Here is a 24409-nt window from a genome sequence, read left to right on the forward strand (position 1 = left end):
CAAATTCTTTCAGTTTTTGTTTGTCCTGGAAGCTTTTTATCTCTCCTTCTATTTTCAATGATAGCCTAGCTGGATATAGTGTTCTTGGCTGCATGTTTTTCTTGTTTAATGCTCTGAATATATCATGCCAGTTCTTTCTGACCTGCCAGGTCTCTGTGGATAAGTTTGCTGCCAATCTGATATTTTTACCATTGTATGTTACAGACTTCTTGTCCCAGGTTGCTTTCAGGATTTTCTCTTTGTTGCTGAGACTTGTAAGTTTTATTACTAGATGATGGGGTGTTGACCTATTCTTATTGATTTTGAGGGGGGTTCTCTGCACCTCCTGGATTTTGATGCTTGTTTCTCTTGCCATATTAGGGAAGTTCTCTACAATAATTCTCTCCAATAATTCTCTCCAATATACCTTCTGCTCCCCTCTCTCTTCTTCTTCTGGAAACCCAGTTATTCTAATGTTGTTTCATCTTATGGTGTCACTTATCTCTTGAATTCTCCCTTCATGGTCCAGTATTTGTTTGTCTCTCTTTTGCTCAGCTTCTTTATTCTCTCATTTGGTCTTCTATATCACTAATTCTTCTGCCTCATTTATCCTAGCAGTAAGAGCACCCATTTTTGATTGCACCTCGTTAATAGCTTTTTAAATTTCAACTTGGTTAGATTTTAGTTCTTTTATTTCTCCAGAAAGGGCTTTTATTTCTCCAGAGAGGGTTTCTCTAATATCTTCCATGCCTTTTTCAAGCGCAGCTAGAACCTTGAGAATCGTCATTCTGAACTCTAGATCTGACGTATTACGAATGTCGTATTGATTAGGTCCCTAGCCTTCGATACTGCTTCTTGTTCTTTTTTTTTTTGTGGTGAGTTTTTCCGCCTTGTCATTTTGTCCAGATAAGAATATATGAAGGAGCAAATAAAATACTAAAAAAATGTACTTTAACCAAATCAGAAGAGACCCCAAATCATGGGGAGGGGGGAGAAAGGGGTAAAAAGAAGTTCAGGAAAAAAATTTAAAAACTATATATATATATATGTGTGTGTGTGTGTGTGTGTATATATATATGACTGGTGACTAGAACAGGGTCATCCACTTAATTTTGGGAGTATTTTGGTCTCATAGAAGAAACTACCTCCCAAAATCTTAAAGAATGAAAAAACATATATAAGGGTAAACACAATGAAGGGATGGAATATGACTATAAAGATGAAAAAAAAATTTTTAATTTCTAAAAAAGGAGTTGATAAGGTAAGTTCGTTGGGGTAATAAAGAAAAAGAAAGTGGAGAGAATTTGCTCAGGCTGGGGACTAGAACAAGCCTGGTGCTAGATTTGGGGTGTATTTTGATCTATTAGAAGAAGTTATACCCCGAATTTTTTAGAAGAAAAAACCCTATGTGTGTGTAAAAATAAAGTTAGATACAATGAAGGCTAAAATATGACTATAATGAAGTTTCAAAAAAAGATTATTATTTTTTATGAAAGGTATTGTTAAGATAAACTAGTTAAAAATGTTAAAAGAGGAAAGGGTAAAAATTAAAAAAATTTAGCAGAAGAAAAGAAAGTAAAATTTAAAAAATTAATTAACTTTGCAAGACTAAAAAATCATGGGGAGAAAGCTATGAATTCCATGCTTTGCTTTCTCCTCCTCTGGAATTCCACTGTTCTCCTTGGTAAGTGAACTTGGTCTTGGCTGGATGTTCTTGCTGATCTTCTGGGGGTGGGGCCTGTTGCAGTGATTCTCAAGTGTCTTTGCCAGAGGCAGAATTGCACCGCCCTTACCAGGGGCCGGGCTAAGGAATCCGTTCGGGTTCACTTTCGGGAGCTTTTGTTCCCTGAGCGCTTTCTGTAGAGTTCCGGAGGATGGAAGTGAAAATGGCGGCCTCCCAGTCTCTGGCCCAGAGGAGCCGAGAGCTCAGGGCTCCACTCCTCAGTGCGCCCCCAGAGAAAAGCGCTCAGTCACTCCCGTCTCCCTGGCCCCCTGCCGCGCTCCGAGCTCACGCAGCCTGTGACCAAGCGTCTCTGTCTCTGGCACACAGCTCTGCCTGGACTCTCCCAAACCCTGCAGATCCCTGCACTCTTCAGGGGGGGTCTCCCCGGATCTTGTGGGGACCCCACTCATAGAGCAGTGGCCTGTGCCACGGATTACGGTTCAAGGTAACCCCGAGTTGAGAGCTCACCCCTCGGCTCTGTCTCTGTAGCCAGCTTCCCCGCTCTAATACCTGCGAGCTCTGTGACACTCAGACACCCCCGATCCTTCTGTGACCCCACGGGACCGGGGGCCATGCTGTCCCCGCGTGGGCTTCACCCTGGTTTAGTCTCTGGAGCGATGTCCCTCAGTGGAGCAGACTTTTAAAAGTCCTGATTTTTCAAGAGGTGTCAATTATGTAAATGAGATGGTAATAAAGGTAATAATGGTAAAAAAAAAAAAGTCCTGATTTTGTGCTCCGTTGCTCCGCCGCTTGCTGGGAGCCAGCCCTTCCCTGCCGTGGTCTATCTTCCCGTCGCTTTGGATTCACTTCTCCGCTGGTCCTACGTTTCAGAAAGCGGTCGATTTTCTGTTTCTAGAATTGCTGCTGTTCTTCTCTTTGATCCCCTGTTGGATTTGTTGGTGTCTGCAATGGTTTGATAACTATCGAGCTGATCTCCTGCTACCTGATGTCGTCTCAGCCTGCTCCTTCTCCGCCATCTTGACTCCTCTCCTCAACACACCTTCTTTATCTGATTACTCAGAGCCTCTCCTCAGGCAGAGCTGTGGGTGCTTCCGGTTGGAAGACTTTGGGTGAGGGCGCATGGATGGATTTAGTGCAAGCTCACAGAATAACAACTGCATCTCAGTGAGGGGCATCATGCAGTATATTTCTCCTTTAATTCTCTCTCAGTCTCCCTAAAAATCACCCATTATTTCCCCTGTAATCCAACTGGTATATGGATTGGTTTGTGTTTTTTTGTCAGCTTTACCAAGGTGAAATTCACAAAAGTGTAAGATACTTAAACTACATGACATGATATTTAATATATGTGTACATGGGAGAATATTCATCCCATCAAGTCTAACACATTCCTCACTTCACGTACGTACGCCCTCCCTTTCTTCACTGGTCAGAAAGTTTATCTTCTATCCTCTTAACAAATTTCAGTTCTGTAGGACAGTGTTATCAACATAGGTTACCAGGATATACATGAGTTCCTCAGACCTTGTTTTATAGCTGAAAGTTGGCACCATTTTACTAATGTCTTCCCATATCCCCAATCCCGGGCCCCTGCCAACCACTTTTCTACTTTCTGTTTCTAGGAAATGGAATTTTCTTTTCAGACCCCGCATATAAGTGACACCATGCAGTGTTTGTCTTTGACTGTCTGCCTTATCTCACTTAGCATAAATGCCCTCAGGGTTCATCCATGTCATTGCAAATGACAGGATTTCTTTCTTCAAAGCTGAGTCATATTCCATTGTGTGTGTGTGTGTGTAAAGAAATATACATATAAAGGAAATGTCATATATATATATATATAAATTGGGTGGATAGAGAATGGCTATAATGGCCTCATTTTTTATTCTAAGCCAAAAATACATGCGGTCCCTTTTACCCTGTCTTTGTTTTCTGTAACTTTATCTATGTACATCTATATCCTTAGAAGTTTTCTCTAATGTCAGAAGTTTTCCTGTTAGTTACTCCCATACAACAAATGCTTTACTGAATGAGACTTGATGTTCTGTGGTCCCTGGTGAAGCCCATTTCACTAACTCCTCTGAGATGAGAGGTCTGTGCCCCCAAGTATAGCTTTGTTACCAAAGCTTGCATCACTCCCGAGGAGAGCAGGGGACATGCAGAAACAGCTGGCCAACATGCCATTAAGGAAATGCATTGTTTCTCGCTGCATCAGGTGGATTACCAGCCCTCCTAATTCATATTTTACAGGTTTCTAATAGCAAGGCCTGTGAGGCCACCGAAGTGGTGATTGACGTAGGTTTCTGTCACTTCGATGCAGGACATGTCTGTCAAAATGAGGAGGAGGTCAGCAAGGCCATTCGAGAGAACATTGCTGATGGCACTGTGAAGAGAGAGGACATATTCTACACCATCAAGATGCTGTGGGCCAGTGACAGGAAGTCACTGCTAGATACGTTTTCTTGCAAAACACAAAAAACCACCTTTGGTCTTGGTTTGAATAATTTATGTACCTTCTCACATTGTAAGGACCCACTGTAGAAAAGTAGAGAATGAAAAAGACTTGCTGAGCTTGAAGCAGGTGAGAGGCGGGAGAGCAGACCGCATTCACACGTGAAATGTGATTGGTGACACATACAGTCTTTATCCATTTTATGGCTCGGCTGAGCCACCACAGGCAGGGACACTCCGTTTACTCTTCAGCAGATTCTGTCAGGATGAATCCACATGTGGTTAACCTGGAATTCACAGAAGAGAACCTGGCTCAGAAATACACTCTTCAAGTCAGCATTGAATTTCCCGAAATCTGTAAAATGTTCTTAGGTGGAAAAAGGTGCTTCTGTTGTTGAGACAACAGGGGTCTCTACAGAATGAGCCTATGAGTGTCTCATCAGGGACACCCTGCTTCTGGAAAGTGGCAGAACTGTTTCCAGGCAGATTCTGTTCCGTTTGCCTGGCACTTCCTGACTCTCCCTTCAGAGGTGACTTTTCTGACCTGTGAGATGTTGGGCTGCTCTCCCTGGCCCATCCAAGTTCATTCAGTCTTCCTGCCATCACTCAAATACAGCTCCATGGCCCTGAGGGACCCCAGTCACACCAACTGTTGAATTTAGTCCTGGTGTTTCTTACTTTTAGACCACTCCAGTGGCTTGTTATTTGCTTCTCAATCTTGTAACCGAGATGCTTAATTTTGGTCCCCAAATATGCGATACCACTTCTTTTGGTCACTGCTGCTTTGGACTACTTTCCGTCCCCTGGAATTGTTCCGATCAGCCCTGGAAAGATCACTGAAGGGCCTTCAGCTGGACTACATGGATCTCTTCATTATCCATTTGCCAATCACTATGAAGGTCAGCTTCTGCTTTTCCTTGTTATGCCCACCCTTTCTGCCGCACCTTGTTACCTCCTTCCCGCTAGCTTGTCTGGGTTCTGACTGAGATGTAGGCTTGGGTGTGCTGCACAGAATTGCTTCATGATTTGACTCTCCGTGACACTTCTGTCATCTCACCACTGAGATTTTTTTTTTAATCCTCATCCCATTACCTGCAGAATGCTTGAAATTTAATGATCTCTTTGTCTCCACCTCAAAGAGTTAAGGATGGTGCCCTACATGTCTATGTGATGCACTGCTATCTGTGGTGCCTTAGTAATTAGCATCCTCAGGTATGTTGAGTTATAACTGACCGCAGAGATATGATGGGAGACCCCCACCTCTGTAGGGGAGAGTCACTTCCATGTGGACCTCTTAGCCCAGTCATGATGAGCTACCTTGGGATGGTCCACACTGCATCCCTGGGCTACTTTGGGCTTTTCTGATCCAACCTCTCAGCAGAGAGGACGTCCACTGACTATGTCTGGTAACCTCACCATCTCTGACTTAGTTTATCATAAACTGAAGCTTAAACACATTAGTAAAGAGGGTTATTATCATCTAAACCAGCCTGTCCTTGTGAAATCAATTCCAACAATAAGAGAACTGATTCTTCAGAAGAAACCCCGAATTGCTAAGGAAATGTTGAAAAACAAAAATAAAACTGGCGGCATCACTTTACCTGATTTCAAGCTTTACTGCAAGGCTGTGATCACCAAGACAGCATGGTACTGGCATAAAAATAGACACATAGACCAGTGGAACAGAGTAGAGAGCCCAGATATGAACCCTCAACTCTATGGTCAAATAATCTTCGACAAAACAGGAAAAAATATACAGTGGAAAAAAGACAGTCTCTTCAATAAATGGTGCTGGGAAAACTGGACAGCTATATGTAGAAGAATGAAACTCGACCATTCTCTTTTACTGTACACAAAGATAAACTCAAAATGGATAAAAGACCTCAACGTGAGACAGGAATCCATCAGAATCCTAGAGGAGAACATAGGCAGTAACCTCTTTGATATCAGCCACAGCAACTTTTCCCAAGATATGTCTCCAAAAGCAAAGGAAACAAAAGCGAAAATAAACTTTTGGGACTTCATCAAGATCAAAAGCTTCTGCACAGCAAAGGAAACAGTCCACAAAACAAAGAGGCAACCCACGGAATGGGAGAAGATATTTGCAAATGACAGTACAGACAAAAGGTTGATATCCAGGATCTATAAAGAACTTCTCAAACTCAACACACCCAAAACAAATAATCATATCAAAAAATGGGCAGAAGATATGAACAGACACTTCATCAATGAAGACATACAAATGGCTATCAGACACATGAAAAAAATGTTCATCATCACTAGCCATCAGGGAGATTCAAATTAAAACCACATTGAGATACCACCTCACACCAGTTAAGAATGGCCAAATTAGCAAGACAGGAAATAACATGTGTTGGAGAGGATGTGGAGAAAGGGGAACCCTCTTACACTGTTGGTGAGAATGCAAGTTGGTGCAGCCGCTTTGGAGAACAGTGTGGAGATTCCTCAAGAAATTAAAAATAGAGCTTCCCTATAACCCTGCAATTGCACTACTGGGTATTTACCCCAAAGATACAGATATAGTGAAAAGAAGAGCCATCTGTACCCCAATGTTCATAGCAGCAATGGCCATGGTCGCCAAACTGTGGAAAGAACCAAGATGCCCTTTGACGGACGAATGGATAAGGAAGATGTGGTCCATATACATGATGGAGTATTATGCCTCTATCAGAAAAGATGAATATCCAACTTTTGTAGCAACATGGACGGGACTGGAAGAGATTATGCTGAGCGAAATAAGTCAAGCAGAGAGAGTCAAGTATCATATGGTCTCACTTATTTGTGGAGCATAACAAAGAACATGGAGGACATTGGGAGATGGAGAGGAGAAGGGAGTTGAGGGAAATTGGAAGGGGAGGTGAACCATGAGAGACTATGGACTCTGAAAAACAACATGAGGGTCTAGAAGGGGCGGAGGGTGGGAGGTTGGGGAAACAAGGTGGTGGGTATTAGTGAGGGCATGTGCTGCATGGAGCACTTGCTGTGGTGCAAAAACAATGAACACTGTTATGCTGAAAATAAATTAAAAAAAAAAGAGAGAACCAATTCTTGGCAGGGTTTAGGGGTGTGTGTGAATAGGAGGGGGGGTACTTAGTTACAGTCTCAAGATGATTCTTGTTCTTCTCCACCCCCTATTTCTTCTCCACAACACACAACACTCACCCGCATGCACAAATTCACACATACACTTTGATCACTAATCACGACTTTTTAGAGGTCATGTGACCCAACTGCTTAGGCACCAGAAATGTCATTCTTTTTTTTAAAAAGATTTTATTTATTTATTTGACAGAGAGAGAGATCACAAGTAGGCAGAGAGGCAGGAAGAGAGAGAGGAGGAAACAGGCTCCCCGCAGAGCAGAGAGCCCGATGCGGGGCTCGATCCCAGGACCCTGAGATCATGACCTGAGCCGAAGGCAGCGGCTTAATCCACTGAGCCACCCAGGCGCCCCAGAAAAGTCATTCTTTAAATAAACCTTCTTCCTCCTTCTCTCTCCTCTATGTCTTCCAGCCTGGGGAGGAGATTATGCCCAAGGATGCCAATGGGAAGGTTATTTTAAAGTCGGTGGACCTGTGTGACATGTGGGCATAAGTAAGGCCACTAGACCCGAAAGGCGCTGTGCAGTAAGGTAGAGGCCACTGGGTGGGGACTCAGGAGACATAGGTTCTGGCCCCATCAATGGTCTGCCCTCAGACAGGTGGCTGAGCCTTGACGTACTTCATTGTTCTCATCTGTACAGCGAGGGTGTTGACCAGGGTGGCCTCTTGGGTCTATTTTTAACCCAATTTCTGTGGTTCTAAGTGGGGGTTTCTTTGCTCTGTGGATCAGGTTGAGTCAGCGGCAAGCTCAAAAGGAGGTGGAGCTCTATCTGGGACCAGTAAATGCAACCACAGAGGGAGGGAAGTGCTGCTGTCTGACTTAGCAGAAGGGTGGGCTGTAGGAGTGAAGGCTGCCCTTGTGTACCCCATTCCATACTTTTTTTTTAACCATTTAGGGAAAGAGGAAGCAGAAGGACCTTCCTTTGGTGGAAAACCTGAGAGTTGCTCTTTGCCCCAGACTCTGGTATCACCTGTTAAAGAACTATTATGGGCCTAATAGCAAAACAGGTGCCACAGAAGAGAGTGTGGAGGGGAAGGGGAACTTAGAAGGTTTCCAGTGTCTATTTGTTGTCCTGGTTGTGCACATTAATGGACTCAAGGAAGTAAAACATGTACACAGCAATAAAGGCTCATAGGAAATAATATATATAAATAATAAAACTGGTTCAGCCAAATCGTGATATATGCTAAAAACAGATTTCCTGTTTTTGAAAAGTTCAGTGTCAAATGCAAGGGCCAAAGTACATTAAAGATTTATCTCACATTTCCCTACACTCCAGGTCATGGAGAAATGTAAAGGTGAAGGTTTAACCAAGTCCACTGAGGTGTCCAGTTTCAACCACAAGCAGCTGGAAATGATCCTGAACAAACCAGGGCTCAAGTACAACCCTGTCTGCAACCAGGTGAGCCCACAGCCCACCAGAGACCACCTTGCTTCCTGCCCTTCACACCCTCTTCCTTAATGTAGGGGACCCAAATTTCTGGCTTGTGTCCACTACAGAGGGGATTTTTCCTTTAATTGCAAGAGGAAATGCCAAAGGAGGAGCAGGTTAAGGGGAGTGGGTAGGGTATGATTTCCTCTGAGACTTCCAAGTGAGAGATGCTGAATTTGGCAAACGGCAGTGCTGATTTGGAGCTCAGGAAGTCGGTCAGGGCTGGAGGTGAAGACTTTGGAGTCCTTGCTTTATGGGTGGTAATTAAACTCACAGAAATGGATTAGCATTTCTGGGAACAAATTTCCAGTTTATTCTGGGATAGGATGAACTGGAGAGGACAGAAAAGTCAACAGTTAATTAAGGATCAGGCAAAAATGCATTCGTTAGGAGACTGAATATGAGTTGCCAAGTAGGGAAAGAGAACATGGTAGAAACCAAAGTGGAGGGTTGAAAATGTTTCAGTGTGTCATGGGGCACGGGGGCGGGGGTGGTCTTGGTGAGGAGCTGCAAGTCCAAATAGGGATGAAAAAAGCCACTGGACTTCATGACGTGGGCTGCTTGGGAAAGCCCACAGGAGCAGTGGCAGAGCAGTGAGAGAGGACCTGAGAGGAGAAGAAAAGAAGTGGAGAGTGAGGAAAGGAATAAGTCATGGGTAAAAGAAATAATTTCTTAAAATAATGCCCAACACCCAAAAAACACATAATCCAGTCAAGAAGCGGGCGGAACACCTGAACAAACATTTCTCCAAAGAAGACATCCCAATGGCCAACAGACACATGACAAATGCTCAACATCACTTGCCAACAGGGAAATACAAACAAAACCATAATGAAATACCGCCTACACCTGTCAGAATGGCTAAAATTAACAAGATAGGAAACAACAAATGTTGGCAAGGATTCAGGGAAAGGGGAACCTACTAATACTCTTGATGGGAATGCAACATTCCCAGAGTACAGCCACTCTGGAGAACAGTATGGCAGTTCCTCAGAAAGTTAAAAATAGAACTACCCTATGACCCAGCAATTGCACTACTGTATATTTACCCAAAAGATACAGATGTAGTGATCCGAAGAGGCACATGCACACCAATGTTCATAGCAGCAATGTCTACAATAGCCAAACTGTGGAAGGAGATGAGATGTCCTTTGACAGATGAATGGATAAAGAAGATGTGGTATATATATATAAAATGGAATACTACTCAGCCATCAGGAAGGTTGAATGCTTACCATTTATATTAATATGAATAGAATTAGAGGGTACTATGCTGAGTGAAATAAGTCAATCAGAGAAAGACAATTATCATATGGTTTAACTCATATGTGGAACATAAGAAATAGTGTAGGGGATCATAGCAGAAGGGAGGGAAGCCTGGGAAGAAATCAGAGAGGAAGACAAACCATGAGAGACTCAACATGAGAAGGTTGCTTGAGGGGAGGTGGGTGGGGAGATGGGGTACCTGGGTGATGGGCGTTTAGGAAGGCATGTGATTTGATGAGCACTGGATGTTATATGCAACTGGTGAATTACTGAACACTACATCTGAAACGAATAAGGTACTATATGTTGGCTAATTGAATTTTTAAAAATTCCATGTACTACCAATTTTCAAACACTATGATATTGTGACATTTTATAGCCCTTTTGTGAACAAGCTTGAAAATGAGGCAAGAAACCATTCACATATTTATACTCTACATCTTCAAGGAATCTATTTGCAGAAAATAATTAAAAATGTGTTAAAATATGTCCTTCTGCCCTTCCCTCCTTCCCATTGTCTTCCTCCTCCTCCTCCTTCTCTCTCTCTCAATTTATTTGTGAAAGAAACTAAGATTTTTTTCGTTTAAAATTTTCTACGGAATTGGTTTTACTGACTGATCCCTGTGTTACAATTTGACATGTTGCTCTGTCCTCTGTGTTTCCTATAAACTGGAGGTTAGGTCTAAAGCCGTAATCATACACATGTCATCATGAATTCATGGGTGTTAACAGATTGGATGTTTTCCCATCCAGTGCAGTTGCTGTTCTTATCCAGGAGCGAATGGTCACCATTTTGGTCAGCAGAAGCATCCTCCTTCTCTTTGTTTTTCCCATCTTCTTTACTCTCAGTACTGTAAGATGTTCTAGGATCCATTTGTAGCTTTTGGTTCAGACCAGGAATCATCCAGCTTTCTCAGAAATCTTGGTTACTTTTGTAGGAGATGGCATGTAGAGGCCACACCTGAACATAATGGTCTGTCATCATTTTAAACACTAATTAAAAAAAATAAGAAGTAGGGCGCCTGGGTGGCTCAGTCAGCTAAGTCCATTCTTGATCTCAACTCAGTCTTGATCTCAGGATTGTGAGTTCAAGCCCTGCATTGGGCTCTGCATGGGGTGAAGAATGCCATGTTCCTCCATAACAATATTAACATCACAGTTTACAACTGTGTTAGGATAAAAATAAATAGAATCCAGACTGGACTCATTATGATGCAGTCATTATTAGTAGAATCCTTTTTTCTTCTCATTTTGAAAAGAATTAAAGAGGAACCATTTTCACAGGTCCCCCAGAAGTAGAGTGGACTGTGGGAGCTGTGCTTTCTGTGTCTAACGAGGGAGTTCACAAGGCAGTTTAGAGATAAGGGGGAAAAGATTTTAGTTACAGAATAAGAATTTAGTTTTGAAAGAAATATCATAATACTGATTACTGAACAATCTCTTAAGTTATAAATTAAGAGGACAGTTATCACATTTTGTAGGTATGATAATTTAGGTGTACAAATTATCTCCTCAGTATACTGGAAGTTCCTTAATAGAGGGACTCTGTGCTGTCGAAGGAGCTCCTTATATGTTTGCTGAATGCATGCATAAAAAAATTTAAAAAGGCAGCAAAATCCTCCCTGTGACTGTTCTCACCATCTAGGGGCCCGTTCCACCTGGGGATGAAGTGATCACAATAGTCGAGCCCCAATAGTTACCTCTCTTGTAAAATGCAACCTAGAACAGGATCTGTGGCACTTTGGAGTTTGTACTGCACGTGCGCGGGCACTGGGCGCGCAGGTGAACTCTGCTCGGGGCTCGGGAGCTTCAGTGCACATGCGCGCTGGGGGACAAGATAGGAGGGATGGGGCGAGATGTGGTTGCAGACTTGGAGATTTCAGCCCGGCCTTCCTGCTTAACCAAAGAAACCGTCTGGGAGCCTGGGAGGCAGAATTGAAAAGTTCATGTCCCTCCGTCTCTTTCAGTGCTGTCGATTATCCTCATAACCCATTTTCTGGAGAATACTGACCATGACCTATCACCATGGACTCCACCAGGATTTCTCACTTCCAGGGCTCAGAGAGGACTTCTGTGCATGGTGGAGGTGATTAAAAGCAGTGTCTGTGGCTTCAGGTTGCTTGTCTTTCTTTCTTTTAAATGAAATAATAAAGACTTCAAAATACGCATTTTTTCCAGATAATTAAAATGATACATAAAAATTACAGAAAATTGGAGAAATAAAGGATAGAGAATACAGATAACCTGTAATTATCCCATTTAAAAACACTTAACTTTTAAAAAAGTAAGAAAAATAAATTTAACTTTTTTTTTTCGTTTCTTTTTTTTTTCCATTTTATTTATTTTTTCAGCGTAACAGTATTCATTCTTTTTGCACAACACCCAGTGCTCCATGCAAAACGTGCCCTCCCCATTACCCACCACCTGTTCCCCCAACCTCCCACCCCTGACCCTTCAAAACCCTCAGGTTGTTTTTCAGAGTCCATAGTCTCTTATGGTTCGCCTCCCCTCCCCAATGTCCATAGCCCGCTCCCCCTCTCCCAATCCCACCTCCCCCCAGCAACCCCCAGTTTGTTTTGTGAGATTAAGAGTCATTTATGGTTTGTCTCCCTCCCAATCCCATCTTGTTTCATTTATTCTTCTCCTATCCCCCTACCCCCCCATGTTGCTTCTCCATGTCCTCATATCAGGGAGATCATATGATAGTTGTCTTTCTCCGATTGACTTATTTCACTAAGCATGATACGCTCTAGTTCCATCCACGTCGTCGCAAATGGCAAGATTTCATTTCTTTTGATGGCTGCATAGTATTCCATTGTGTATATATACCACATCTTCTTTATCCATTCATCTGTTGATGGACATCTAGGTTCTTTCCATAGTCTGGCTATTGTAGACATTGCTGCTATAAACATTCGGGTACACGTGCCCCTTCGGATCACTATGTTTGTATCTTTAGGGTAAATACCCAGTAGTGCAATTGCTGGGTCATAGGGTAGTTCTATTTCAACATTTTGAGGAACCTCCATGCTGTTTTCCAGATAAATTTAACTTTTGATGCATTTTCCTTCATGATTTTCCTATACATGTATGTGTATTTACAACATTGAAGTAATCCTCAACATACATACTGTATACATTTTTTTAGTTAGCCTAAGTCTTTTCCTAAGATATTAAAATATTATTTTAAAAGTTCCACCATTGTATTTGGCTTGTGGTAAGGCGATGCATCTCAGTAATTTATTTAATTTCTCAATGTCTGCCTGTGTTTTGGCATCGTGATAAGTTCTTGTGTATTTTTGCTTTTCATCTGTTTACTCATGCAGCACACCTTATTTAATATCCTTTATTTATTGTTCTCTCCATAAATAAGATAGATAAGAAAGAAATTAAAGTGAGAAATGTCTTGAGTTTGTAGTCTAGTGGAGGAAGAATTACTTGAATGAAATAAGGCATATTTGGTTGTTAGGAATGGGTAAGCGGGAGATAATTCTGCAGTCTCTCACGTTTCTGTACTCCTCAGAAACAGAAGCACTGACTGCCCTTCATTCCACAGTATTTTTTTCAAGAAGTTCGTACAGCAAATGGTCTTGGAATATAGAGATCGTGAACCCCACCAGAGAAATGGAAGGCTGTTTACTGCCTGATAATACTAAGAAAATATTTCCCTCCAGAGAAAGGGCAGGGATGTTTAGTGCCTACTGTCCCTGATCCAGGTTCCTTAGGCTCAAGATTTTTCTCCCATAATTCTACCCACTGTGTGTTTATGTATCACCTGGTCCCCTTCACTTCACCTTGTGGAAATGGGGGCTCAGCACAACAAACCTTACTGTGGTAAGGATTTTTTGCAATATATACATCTATCAAATCCTCGTATTGTAAACCTTATGCTTATACAATGTTATATGTGAACCGTGTCTCAACAAAGCGGGAAAAGATGCTATTACTTTAGCTTATAGCTTTTACTGGGAGTAATAAGCTGTTCTTCTTCAACCAACATCCATGAAACCAGGGCAAGCTAATTTGTTAGCTTGCAAATCCATCCTTAATGGTTCTTGACAGGGATTTGAAGAAGAATGAAGTAGGGGGGGAGAATTGTAGTGGTGGAGAGAGGGAGTGTTTGGTGCTATTACAATATGGTTAGAAAAGATTGCACTGAGGAGGAGACTCTAGAGCAAAAATTAAGGCAAGAGAGTGAGCTCTGTGGGAATGTGCGAGGGGATGCCTGGACATGAACCAGAAAATGCTAAGGCCAGTATGAAAGAGTGTTCCTGCAATATTTAAGTGGCAGTAAATAGACTGGAATGTCAAGGAGGAAGAAGAGCCTGTTTCAGGGCTCCGTGGAAAAATTAAGATAAGAAGGAAGGTTGGGTGGCTTGGTTGGTTAAGTGTCTGCCTTTAGCTCAGGTCATGATCCCAGAGTCCTGAGATCGAGTCCTGCATTGGGCTCCTTGCTTAGCAGGGGACAAGCTTCACCCTCTGCCTGCTGCTCCCCCTGCCTGTGCTCTCACTCTGATAAATAAATAAATAAATAAATAAAATCTTTTTAAAAAATTAAAAAATTAAGAAATAATGTTGGCTTAGACCATAACATGAACAGTAAATGTGGTCAGAAGTTGTTAGAATAAGGATATATTTTATGAGTAGAGTCAGCAAGGCTCTCTAACATATTGGACATATGATGAAGGGACAGAAGTGTCCAACTTAACTCCAGACATTTTCAGTTAAGTAACTGGGCAGAAGGAGTTGCTATCTTCTCAAAGGAAAACAATGTAAGAATGGCAGATTTTTGTGGGAAGAAGACGAGCTCAATTTTAGACATATGTGTTTGAGATGCATATTAGGTATCCAAGTGAAGAAGCCACGCAGACAGTTGAACATACAAGTCTACAGTTAAAGGAGAGATCTAAACCAAAAATATGTATTTGGGATTCGTCAGAATACATTTGCTGCTTAAAATCATGGGAGGAGCTGGTCAGAGACTAGATCGCGTGAGTGAGCATGATGAGAAGCACCAGGAGGGATCCCATTAAGAGGTGTGTAAGGAAAAAAGTGGAGGAGACAGGAAAGCAGGCTGAGAAGAACAGGTCAGTGAGGTAGGGGGGGAAAGGAGGAGATTTTTCTGTTCTGGAAGCAAAGAAGGAACAGGTTTAAGAAGAGTCAGATGTTACTAACAGTGTAGATAAGACAAGGACTGAAAATGGACCACTGGATTTGGTAATTGACCTTATTCAAGGTCAAGAGCAGTTTTGTTTAGTTTTTTCTTTTAAAGATTTTATTAATTTGTCTGAGAGAGCACTGATAGGAGGAGGGGCAGAGGGAGAGGGAGAAGCAGACTCCCCACTGAGCAGGGAGCCTGATGCTCATAGGAGCAATCTAGTAAAGAGTGAACACTGATGACCCAGGAGAGGAGTAGATCTGCTCTACTGAATCATGTCCGTATCAGTTTCCTGTTGCTGCTATAGCAAATCACCACACCTCTGGACTTGAAACAACATAGATGTATTGTCTCACACTTCTGGAGTTCAGAAGTTCAAAATTGGGTTCAATGGGCTAAGATCAAAGTGTTGGTTTGGCTTCATTCCTTCTTGAGGTTGTAGGGGAGAATCCATTTCTTTGCCTTGTCCAGCTTCTCAAAGACACCATCTTCCCTTTTCTTGTGGGTGCTTCCTCCATGCTGCAACGCCAGCCTCAAAGCATCTTTGAATCTCCTATTTATACTTTTGTGCCCAGGTCTGACGCAACCCTGCCCTGTCCCACTGACATTCAGCCTCCCCAGATATTCCAGGAAAATCCCCTCATCCCCTGATCCTTAATCACATTTGAAAAGTTCCTTTTGCCACACTTGGTGGCATATTCATGGGCTGCAGGGATTGGGGCATGGACATTTTTGAGGCCATTATTCAGTCCACTGCATTACCTCTGTGCTTAATTTGAGACAACTAAGCCCTAATTTCTAATCCTTCCAATACAATAATTATACCATCAGGTTCCAAGTACTGAAGTTCTAGAATTTTGCCCCAATATCAAGTGGAAAACCACATTAATAATAATAATAATAATAATAAAACTTTCTCTTTTAAGGTTAGCATCATCTTGACCCCATTATCTTACCTGCTTCTTGGCAACACTCCCTTTGTTCTCTTAGTTTATAATTCCTCCCCAGGATGTGTTGACATCATCCTTGTTCACACAGATGATGCAAGCTTCTTGCTTTTCCTGATGTTCTCAACTCGAGAGAGTCTCTCCTTGTACTGAGACCCCACTGGGTCACTACCCCAATGATGACTGCTTTAACTATGGCATCTGTGAAGCCCTCATGCTAACGTGATCCGCACCGGTCCCTTCTCTTACCCTGTGGTTCCCCTGCACCTCCGTTCATCAAGTTCCGATGACTCACAGGAGCAGCCCGTGAGTCCCTTCCCTTTCCATCCTTTGGCTCCCATAGGAGTTTACGTATTCAGATTAGGCTAAAGGGATACACTAAGTTGAAATTTATCAGATGTCATGCATTCTTTCTACATTTCTGCCTCCTGGCTTGTTCATGTCTTCATCTGTCCTTGTATCAACCATACAAGGCAAGTCTGCCTGCAGCCAAGACAATTGCTCCGCTTTTATTTTATCTAAAGCTGAGACTCCAACCCCACCAGAGACTCTTAATCCTCTGCTCTGTAGTGAAGCCTTGGTGTCAGTATGTTGTGAAAACTCAATACACAGTTCCGTGTGAAGCTAAGGTTGGAAACTGGTAGTCTAACGATCATGTTCTCCGTTTGCCTTCCTAAGACCCATTTTACCTTAAATGATTGAGTTAGGTCACTCTTGTTGATTCCGATTCCCTTGACACATAAACGCTTTGGGAAGAGCACTGGCCAATGACAAATGAGAGGAACTGTGGTGGGGGGCTTTTAAGGACTTGTTGCCATTTCTTTTTTTTTTTTTTACTGGTTTATTTTATTTTATTTATTATGCTCAGTTGGCCACTGTATAGTATATCATTAGTTCTTGATGTACTGTTCAGTGATTCATTAATTGCTTATAACACCCAGTGCTCATCACTACACGTGTCCTCCTTAATACTCATCACCCTGTTACCCCCCTTTTCCTTCCCCCCTTGTTCTCACTTCTTAAAACAGGTGGCCCCTCTCCCGCTGCTCCTGTTGAGATGTGATGTCTGGATCTGCTGCCCTGCCCACACCCAGCTCAAGGATGATGCCAATGCCCAGAGAAGGGAAAAGATCAGAGAATATCAGACAAGACCTGGACCCCCATGGATGACACCCAGCGCTTGCCTTGCCTCTGGACTTCTTGTTACAGAGGTAACGCATTTCCGAGGGGTTTAAGCCGTGGGAGGAAGCTGGTTTTCTTGACCTGGTTGTATCCTAGCCAAAACAGACATTGGAGTTAATAACTTTCTATTGACCACTTCCCTGCACGGTGCACCTTGCAGGCAGCTCAGAATGTGCAAAAGTTGCTGAGTCATCCTTGGAGAGCTTGGACCCCAGGGGATTCGAAGCGTTTGACAATGGTATTGGGTGATATTAAATTAAATAATTGTGCAGAAGATGCAGTAGTCCCCCCCAAAAGCCTTGGATTTCTCCTTCATTTATCTTGAGGTCGCATTTGGGATGTGTTTTTTCCCCTGTGGAACCCACTGCGAGACACAACAGTGAGTGAAGTGGATTTTACTTAAAATTCCATGGGTTCTGGATTTCATCAAACACCATACCTAACATTTCATGAAGTTTCTCTGTTCTTTCTCCCCAGATTCCCCACAGGCCAATAGCAGGACCTCACATCCTCTCTACGCCCGACCTCTCTTTCTTACCCTTCTGCACGTACAGCTTCCCGTTTTCCAAAGCAGTGCGTACCTGGCCTTTGGCCTGCACTCTCCTACCATGCATCTTTGTCAAGTTCAACTGCAAACTTTTGTTTGCCCAGAATTCATTAAAGGGAACAGGTCCCTTCCTAGGGACAAGTACATCTAGCCACATAATTTTATTTTTTAAACCGTGTCAACATACCCTTTGCTGGGCAAACATTTGCTGTTCTCTGTACACTGACAGTTCTCACCTAGGGAGTGAGTGAAGAGAAACTGAAAGCAATGACTTATTTGTGACAAACCTGCATTACTTATTTATGACTCAAAGGCCCCCTGTTATCTCCTTCTTTCATTCCTGCATTCCTACTTCCTCTCTTCTCCTTTCCTCAGGCCCCTATCTCAGCCCTCTACTAGGGGACTAGGAAATGCTCAGGTCTCTTGACAATTTGCCCGTTCAGCCCATTGTATATAGCTGGGGAAAGCTGGAATCCACACCAATTCCTTTAACCCAGACTGGTCAAACAAATGCCGCTACAGATCAGCCAGTTTCTCCAGGGGGCCCTGGGAGCTTGAGGATCTGACTGGTTGCCAGATGAACAGGGAAATGTTCAGCCTGGGTCCCATCCCCCAAAGCTACATGTGTTCTCTTTTGGGGGCTTGTGGTCCAGGACACCGAACTTACTTCTCTATCTTCATTAAAGCTGTAATCAGAAATTCTTCCTATCCTATTCTGTTGGAAATTCTACCCAATACTATTCTATGCTAATTCATGCAGATAGCTCACTAATACTCATTATTTATAAGGCAATCCTAAAACAGCCTTCTGTTTAGTAATAAGTGCGAAAACATCTGAAAGGACTTAGCTTAATAGCGCATTGTGACACTCAGAAGTTGGCAAATATTCTTGCTAATATTTTATTAGTACAGAAGTGAATGAAGACAAAGGTAAAGAAATAATGCAGAGAGAAAGAGAGAATGGTGATCAATTGGTAATTCCTATTAAAAAAGTAGATATTTCAATAATAAGCCATCATTTTTCTATCACATTTTATTCTGGGTCACTACTCTGTATAAAGATCTCCTTACTCTACAGTAAGCCGTTTGGACATGGGACCTGATTCTTATGTGACATTCTTTCCATTTCTGATATGTTGCCACTGGTGGACAGTGAATAAGTAATTAATGAGTTTTAAAAATGGGAAATAAAGTTGCTATCACTAACACTTACCACTCTAAAGTAGGTATTAGTGCCAAGCAAGTGGCTGGACTTGTCCTATTCAAAACAAAGCAGAATCAGCCTCTTCTTCCATTGAGTATTTGAAATAAAAAGGGACAGGCTCTCTGTCATTGCTCTGTTGACAGATGTCACTCAGGTGAGGAATATAATTGAATATTTGACACTGCATGTATTCAGTTCTGTATTCAGTTTTGGGCAGGGAATATGAGTTGAATAATTTCATTATTACTTTTTAAAAACCGCATTTATTATAAAGTCATGTTTGTGAAAGGAAGAAAGGCAGACTTCACAATCAGCCACGTAATGAAATTTTTAACTTTTACTTTTTTTTAGACTTCATTTATTTATTTTTAAAAAAAGATTTTATTTATTTATTTGACAGACAAAGATCACAAGTAGGCAGAGATGCAGGCAGAGAGAGGAGGAAGCAGGCTCCCCGCTGAGCAGAGAGCCTGATGCAGGGCTCGATCCCAGGACCCTGAGATCATGACCTGAGCCGAAGGCAGAGGCTTTAACCCACTGAGCCACTCAGGTGCCCCGAGACTTCATTTATTTATTCGAGAGGAAGAGAGTCATTGAACCAGTAATACACGTTGTTCGTTCCCATTTGGGTGCGGCTGACCCCTGTAACTGTCCACTCCTAATGAATATTAACACTGGAGCCTTTGACTTCTACCTTCTGGAATGCTGACAACATCAAATGCTGATGAGGCTGGGGAGCAACAGGAACTCTCATTCCCTGCTGGTGGGAACACAAATGGTGTGGCCACTTTGGAAGACACTTTGGCTGTTTCTTATAAAACTAAATAGACTCTCACCATAGGATCCACCAATTGCACTCCTTGGCATTTACTCAAATCAGATGAAAACTTAAGTCCACACAGAAAACTTCACACAGATGCTTGTAGCAGCTTTTCCTAATTGCCAAAGTACATCGAGAGGATCTGGATACATAATTACATTCATACTGTAGAATCTTATTTAGCAATAAGAAGAAATGAAGTCTCAGGACATGAAAAGAACCTGAAATGCATATTGCTGAGTGAAAAAAAAGGCCAGTCTTACAAGGCTGCAATGCCATATAATTCCAACTGTAGGACACTCTGGAGAGGGCAAAACTTTTGAAACAGTGAAAGGGTCAATAGTTGCCAGGGATTAGGAGGAAGAGAGAAAGGGGAGGATGGATGGGTGGAGCACGGGGGAGGTTTAGGGCAGTAGGGCCATGAAACTATTCAGAGTGATGTATACAGTGATGGTGGATGCATGTCTTATGCATTTTTCGGTGTTCATAGAGCAGTTCAACCACGGAGTGGACCCTATGGCAAACTTTCGACCTTAGTTAATAATAGTGAATCAATATTAGCTCATCAGTTTTAACAAATGTCCCACAGTCATGCAAGACACTAATAACAGGGAAAGCTTAGCTGGGGGCAGGGAGGAGTGGGGGAGAGGAAATTGGAACTCTCTGTACTTTATGTACTTTTTTTCATAAATCCAAGACTATTCTAAAAAATAAGAATCTATTAATAAGAACAAAAAAACCATACAGTCCAATTCCTGGTCGTTCTCACAACTTATGCCCATTAATTAAAAAAATTTTTGAGGGGCTCCTGGGTGGCTCAGTGGGTTAAAGCCTCTGCCTTCGGCTCAGGTCATGATCCCAGGGTTCTGGGATCGAGCCCCGCATTGAGCTCTCTGCTCAGCAGGGAGCCTGCTTCCCTTCCTCTCTCTCTCTCTCTCTGTCTCTCTCTCTTTCTGCCTACCTCACTGCCTACGTGTGATCTCTGTCTGTCAAATAAATAAAAATAAAATCTTAAAAAAAAAACTTTTTGAGCATCTGGTAAGAGTGAGATATTGTGACTTTTATGACACAACTGTTAAAGGGTCTGATACCAGTCCAGCCCAGATGTCAGTGTTTTTTACAGTTTCACGGTCCATGAAGGTGAACTCGAATGGGAAATGAGGCCGTTTGAACTAGATTAGCAGGTTGCCAGACTTCATCGCACAAAGCCACGTGGTCGTCTCGGGGGAAATGGTTTTTGAAGTCACTTGCATAGGGAAGTGACTGTTTCATTCCAGCTTAGTTTTCAGTCCCACAGAAGTAAAGAGCAGTTCTTTTCTGAGACTCTAAGAAGGTTCCAAGATGAATGGCCCCTGTATCCAAGGCGGCATGCAGAGAAGAACCCTGTAGTTCTAGAATGCAGCCAAGTGGGCAAGGCTCCTAGCTTGGCAGTAACCTTTGCACTGCACTCTATGGAACTGAAGATGTCAGACGGGTTCTTGGACAGAAACACCCTATGGACATTTCAGTTCCAAGCACAAAGGGGATGAGAAATCATGGAACCCTTTCCGAGAGTTGGCTAAGACCCTATGAGTCAAAGGCCAGTGGGGTATGCCAATATTGGTCTGCTAGGAAACAGTCTCAGGAGATCTGATATTGAGGAGAAAGAGTGTGATCATCCTGAATCCTAGCACGAGGCCTGGCACACAAGACTTATCCCAGAATCTGGGGGCATGCAAGAACATGACTGTTTCTCACGTCAAAAATAACAGAGCAAACAAGATGATCTCTCACCGTGAAAAAGGACCAGCAGGCCCCCAACCACACGGGAAGAAATAAAAATGGTGGAGGAACTTAAAAATAATTTGGTTTGGCATATTCAAAGAAATTAAGAAGCGACACTTATGGAAGGAGAAGGAAAGTAAATAAGAAAAGACAGATGGGGGGAAAGACTTTAACGTGGTTGAATAAGAGAGAAAACCCAGCACCTGCGTGGCTCAGTTGGGTAAGCACCTGCCTGAGGCTCAGGTCATGATCCCTGGGTCTTGGCCTCCTCTGGGCCCCTGATCAGTGGGGAGCCTGCTTCTCTTTCTCCCCTCCCCCTCACTTGTGCTCTCTTTCAAATGAATAAGTAAAAATCTTAAAAAAAAGAACCACCTTGAGCCATGAGAAACTATGGACTCTGAAAAACAACCTGAGGGTCTGGGGCGCCTGGACGGCTCAATCATTGGGCGTCTGCCTTCCACTCAGGTCATGATCTCAGACTCCTGGGATCGAGCCCCACATCGGGCTCCCTACTTGGCGGGAAGCCTGCTTCTCCCTCTCCCACTCCCCTGCTTGTGTCCTCTCTCACTGTGTCTCTCTCTGTTAAATAAATATTATATTTAAAAAAAACACCTGAGGGTCTAGAAGGGGCGGGGGGTGGGAGGTTGGGGAACCAGGTGGTGGGTATTAGGGAGGGCACGTGTTACATGGAGCACTGGGTTTGGTGCAAAAACAATGAATACTGTTATGCTGAAAAGAAAAAAAATCATAAGAAAGAAAAGAATCACTAGATGCAATAAACAGCTGTTAATTTTACTTAAATTAGTGACTGCTTTTAGAACCTACCTGTCTTTTTATCTGCCAAAGCCAATGACAAAAGAGTCTATTTTGATGAGTTCCATGTAAAAGAGGTTAATCAGTGTAACTTTCCCAATAAAGATCATTTTGCCTTGATCGGTGTTTTTTGGTCACAGGTATCCCTTGCTTCTCAAAAGTTCACCTTGCACTATTTCGCTTTTATGAAAGACCTACATTAGTACCTATTTTCGTTAGCTGAAAGAGAGTTGAAGATTTTTTTTTTTTTTTTTTTGCTTGTTTGCTCTTGGGAGAAAAGGGGAAAACACAGAGCCTTGAATCTGGTTTTGCCGCCAGCTCAGGGAGGCGGCGCCACTGTCGCCACCCAGCGCCGGCCGCGGGAACTGCACGCGGCGTCTGCATCCTCCGCTGGAGCTCTGAGCTGGTCTGTGAGCCTCTGAGCCCCGCGCTGGGTCTGTGAGCCTCTGGTTTCGAGCTCCGGTGCTTCTGCGCCTCCCTTGGTGAGATGTGCCCCGAGTCTCAGAAAGCCTAACACAGGTGATATTTTTGCATCTGCGATGCCCGGAAATTGTTAAGCCGATTAGCCTACATTAATGGGAATTGCTTCTTCACTTTTGGCTATTAGGAAAGGTTGAATAGGAAGGCTCCACGTTTGGTTGGAGGGGGGGGCCTGTATTTGAATTTAATCCTTAAACCATATTTACCAACTTTACTGTTTCTATAACTGCTTTCAAGGTCAAGCCCATTCCTTTTATGCATGGCTGCATGGGGGGGGAGCTCTTCCTTCTGCCTGACCCTCTTGGGGAGCCTTGCTTCTGCTCCACAGGGAATGCCAAATCAGGCCAACACAGATTTCACCAGATAAATCCAGTGATTCCATCCCCTCTGGCTCGCTCTTGGCGGCTCTCTTGTTCAGTCGGGAAGATAATGGCAGCCCACGTGCTCTTCTGTGCTTCCTCATGGATCACTTTTGTGTTCCTGCAGAACCAGAGAGAAACATCTGCATCTTCCCCCAATTTTTACTTTGAACGATGTCGAACTTGCTAAAAGCGCGGTGTGATGAGCGTGCCTGTGCTCTCCTCTTGTCACTCACTGTTTGTTAATAGTCCGCTACATCGTTCTCTCTCCATTTTGGTTTCCCCTGTGGAAACTCTTAAAAATAAGTTAGAAACAGCACGCTTCCGTGCAGCCTGAATCTTCCAAGAGCGAGAGCATTTTCCAGTGCAACTGCTATTCCACGGCCAGGCCCGGGACAGAGTATTTCCACCAGGCCTGCAGCCGGCACTCGGATATCTCCAGCTGTCCTAGGAAGGTCTGCCTCTGTTTGGATCCCCATGAACTGGAATGAAAGATGTCAAGTGAAAATGGCCCATCCAAAAGGTAATACGAAAATCTTGGAAAAGGGCTGAGGAAGTGAGAGAGTGAGAGGAGGGACCCTGAAAGGTAATCCCACCGGGAACTCTGGGAAGCATGAGGGAGCCTCTAGCCCCTGAGCCCTTCTAAACGGTGAGCAGCCGGAGGAACCCCACACCGGCGTCTACCTGTCCTTTGCGGTTTGCCCGTGGTGGTGGTGGTGGGGCTTTAATGTCCCGGCTCTTCCTGCCCGCGGTCCCAGGCTGCGGTGCCAGTGAGCAGGAAAGCCCTCAGGCAGAGAAATGTGGACACGGCCGCTGCAGGTCCGTCCTGCATCTGTGAAATGGTGACGCAGGTGGGGAGGGTCAGCGCGGCTGCCTCAGTCCGGGCAAAAGTTCCTCCACCTGGATACAATGTTTCCATTGCATTTCTTTGTGCGAGTGTTTAGTTCATCAGGACGAGCCCCCTGCTTCTTGGTGTCTTTCATGACCACGACATTCCCATTGCAGAAGAGGTCAGGCCATAGGCCCCTCTGGGATCTTGGTCCATGGCACCCCCTGAAAGCTCCCACAGAGACCCCCCCAGCTCTTGCTATCCTACAATCCTACAATCCAGGCACAGCCATCCGGATATAACAGCTGGTGCCATGGGGTCTGCGTGATAACCGGTGTTTGTGGCCCTCCGAGACTGGCGTGCCCGGGGCCCA

At 43.4% G+C, this 24409-nt stretch overlaps 1 pseudogene; it reads left to right on the forward strand.

Moving 5' to 3' along the window:
* Positions 1–2782: 2782 nt before the first annotated feature.
* On the forward strand, positions 2783–23698 carry LOC123946529 (annotated as a pseudogene).
* Positions 23699–24409: the final 711 nt, after the last annotated feature.

The sequence above is a fragment of the Meles meles genome, chromosome 7 (assembly GCF_922984935.1).
Source record: "Meles meles chromosome 7, mMelMel3.1 paternal haplotype, whole genome shotgun sequence".
In the NCBI taxonomy this organism is placed as follows: domain Eukaryota; kingdom Metazoa; phylum Chordata; class Mammalia; order Carnivora; family Mustelidae; genus Meles; species Meles meles.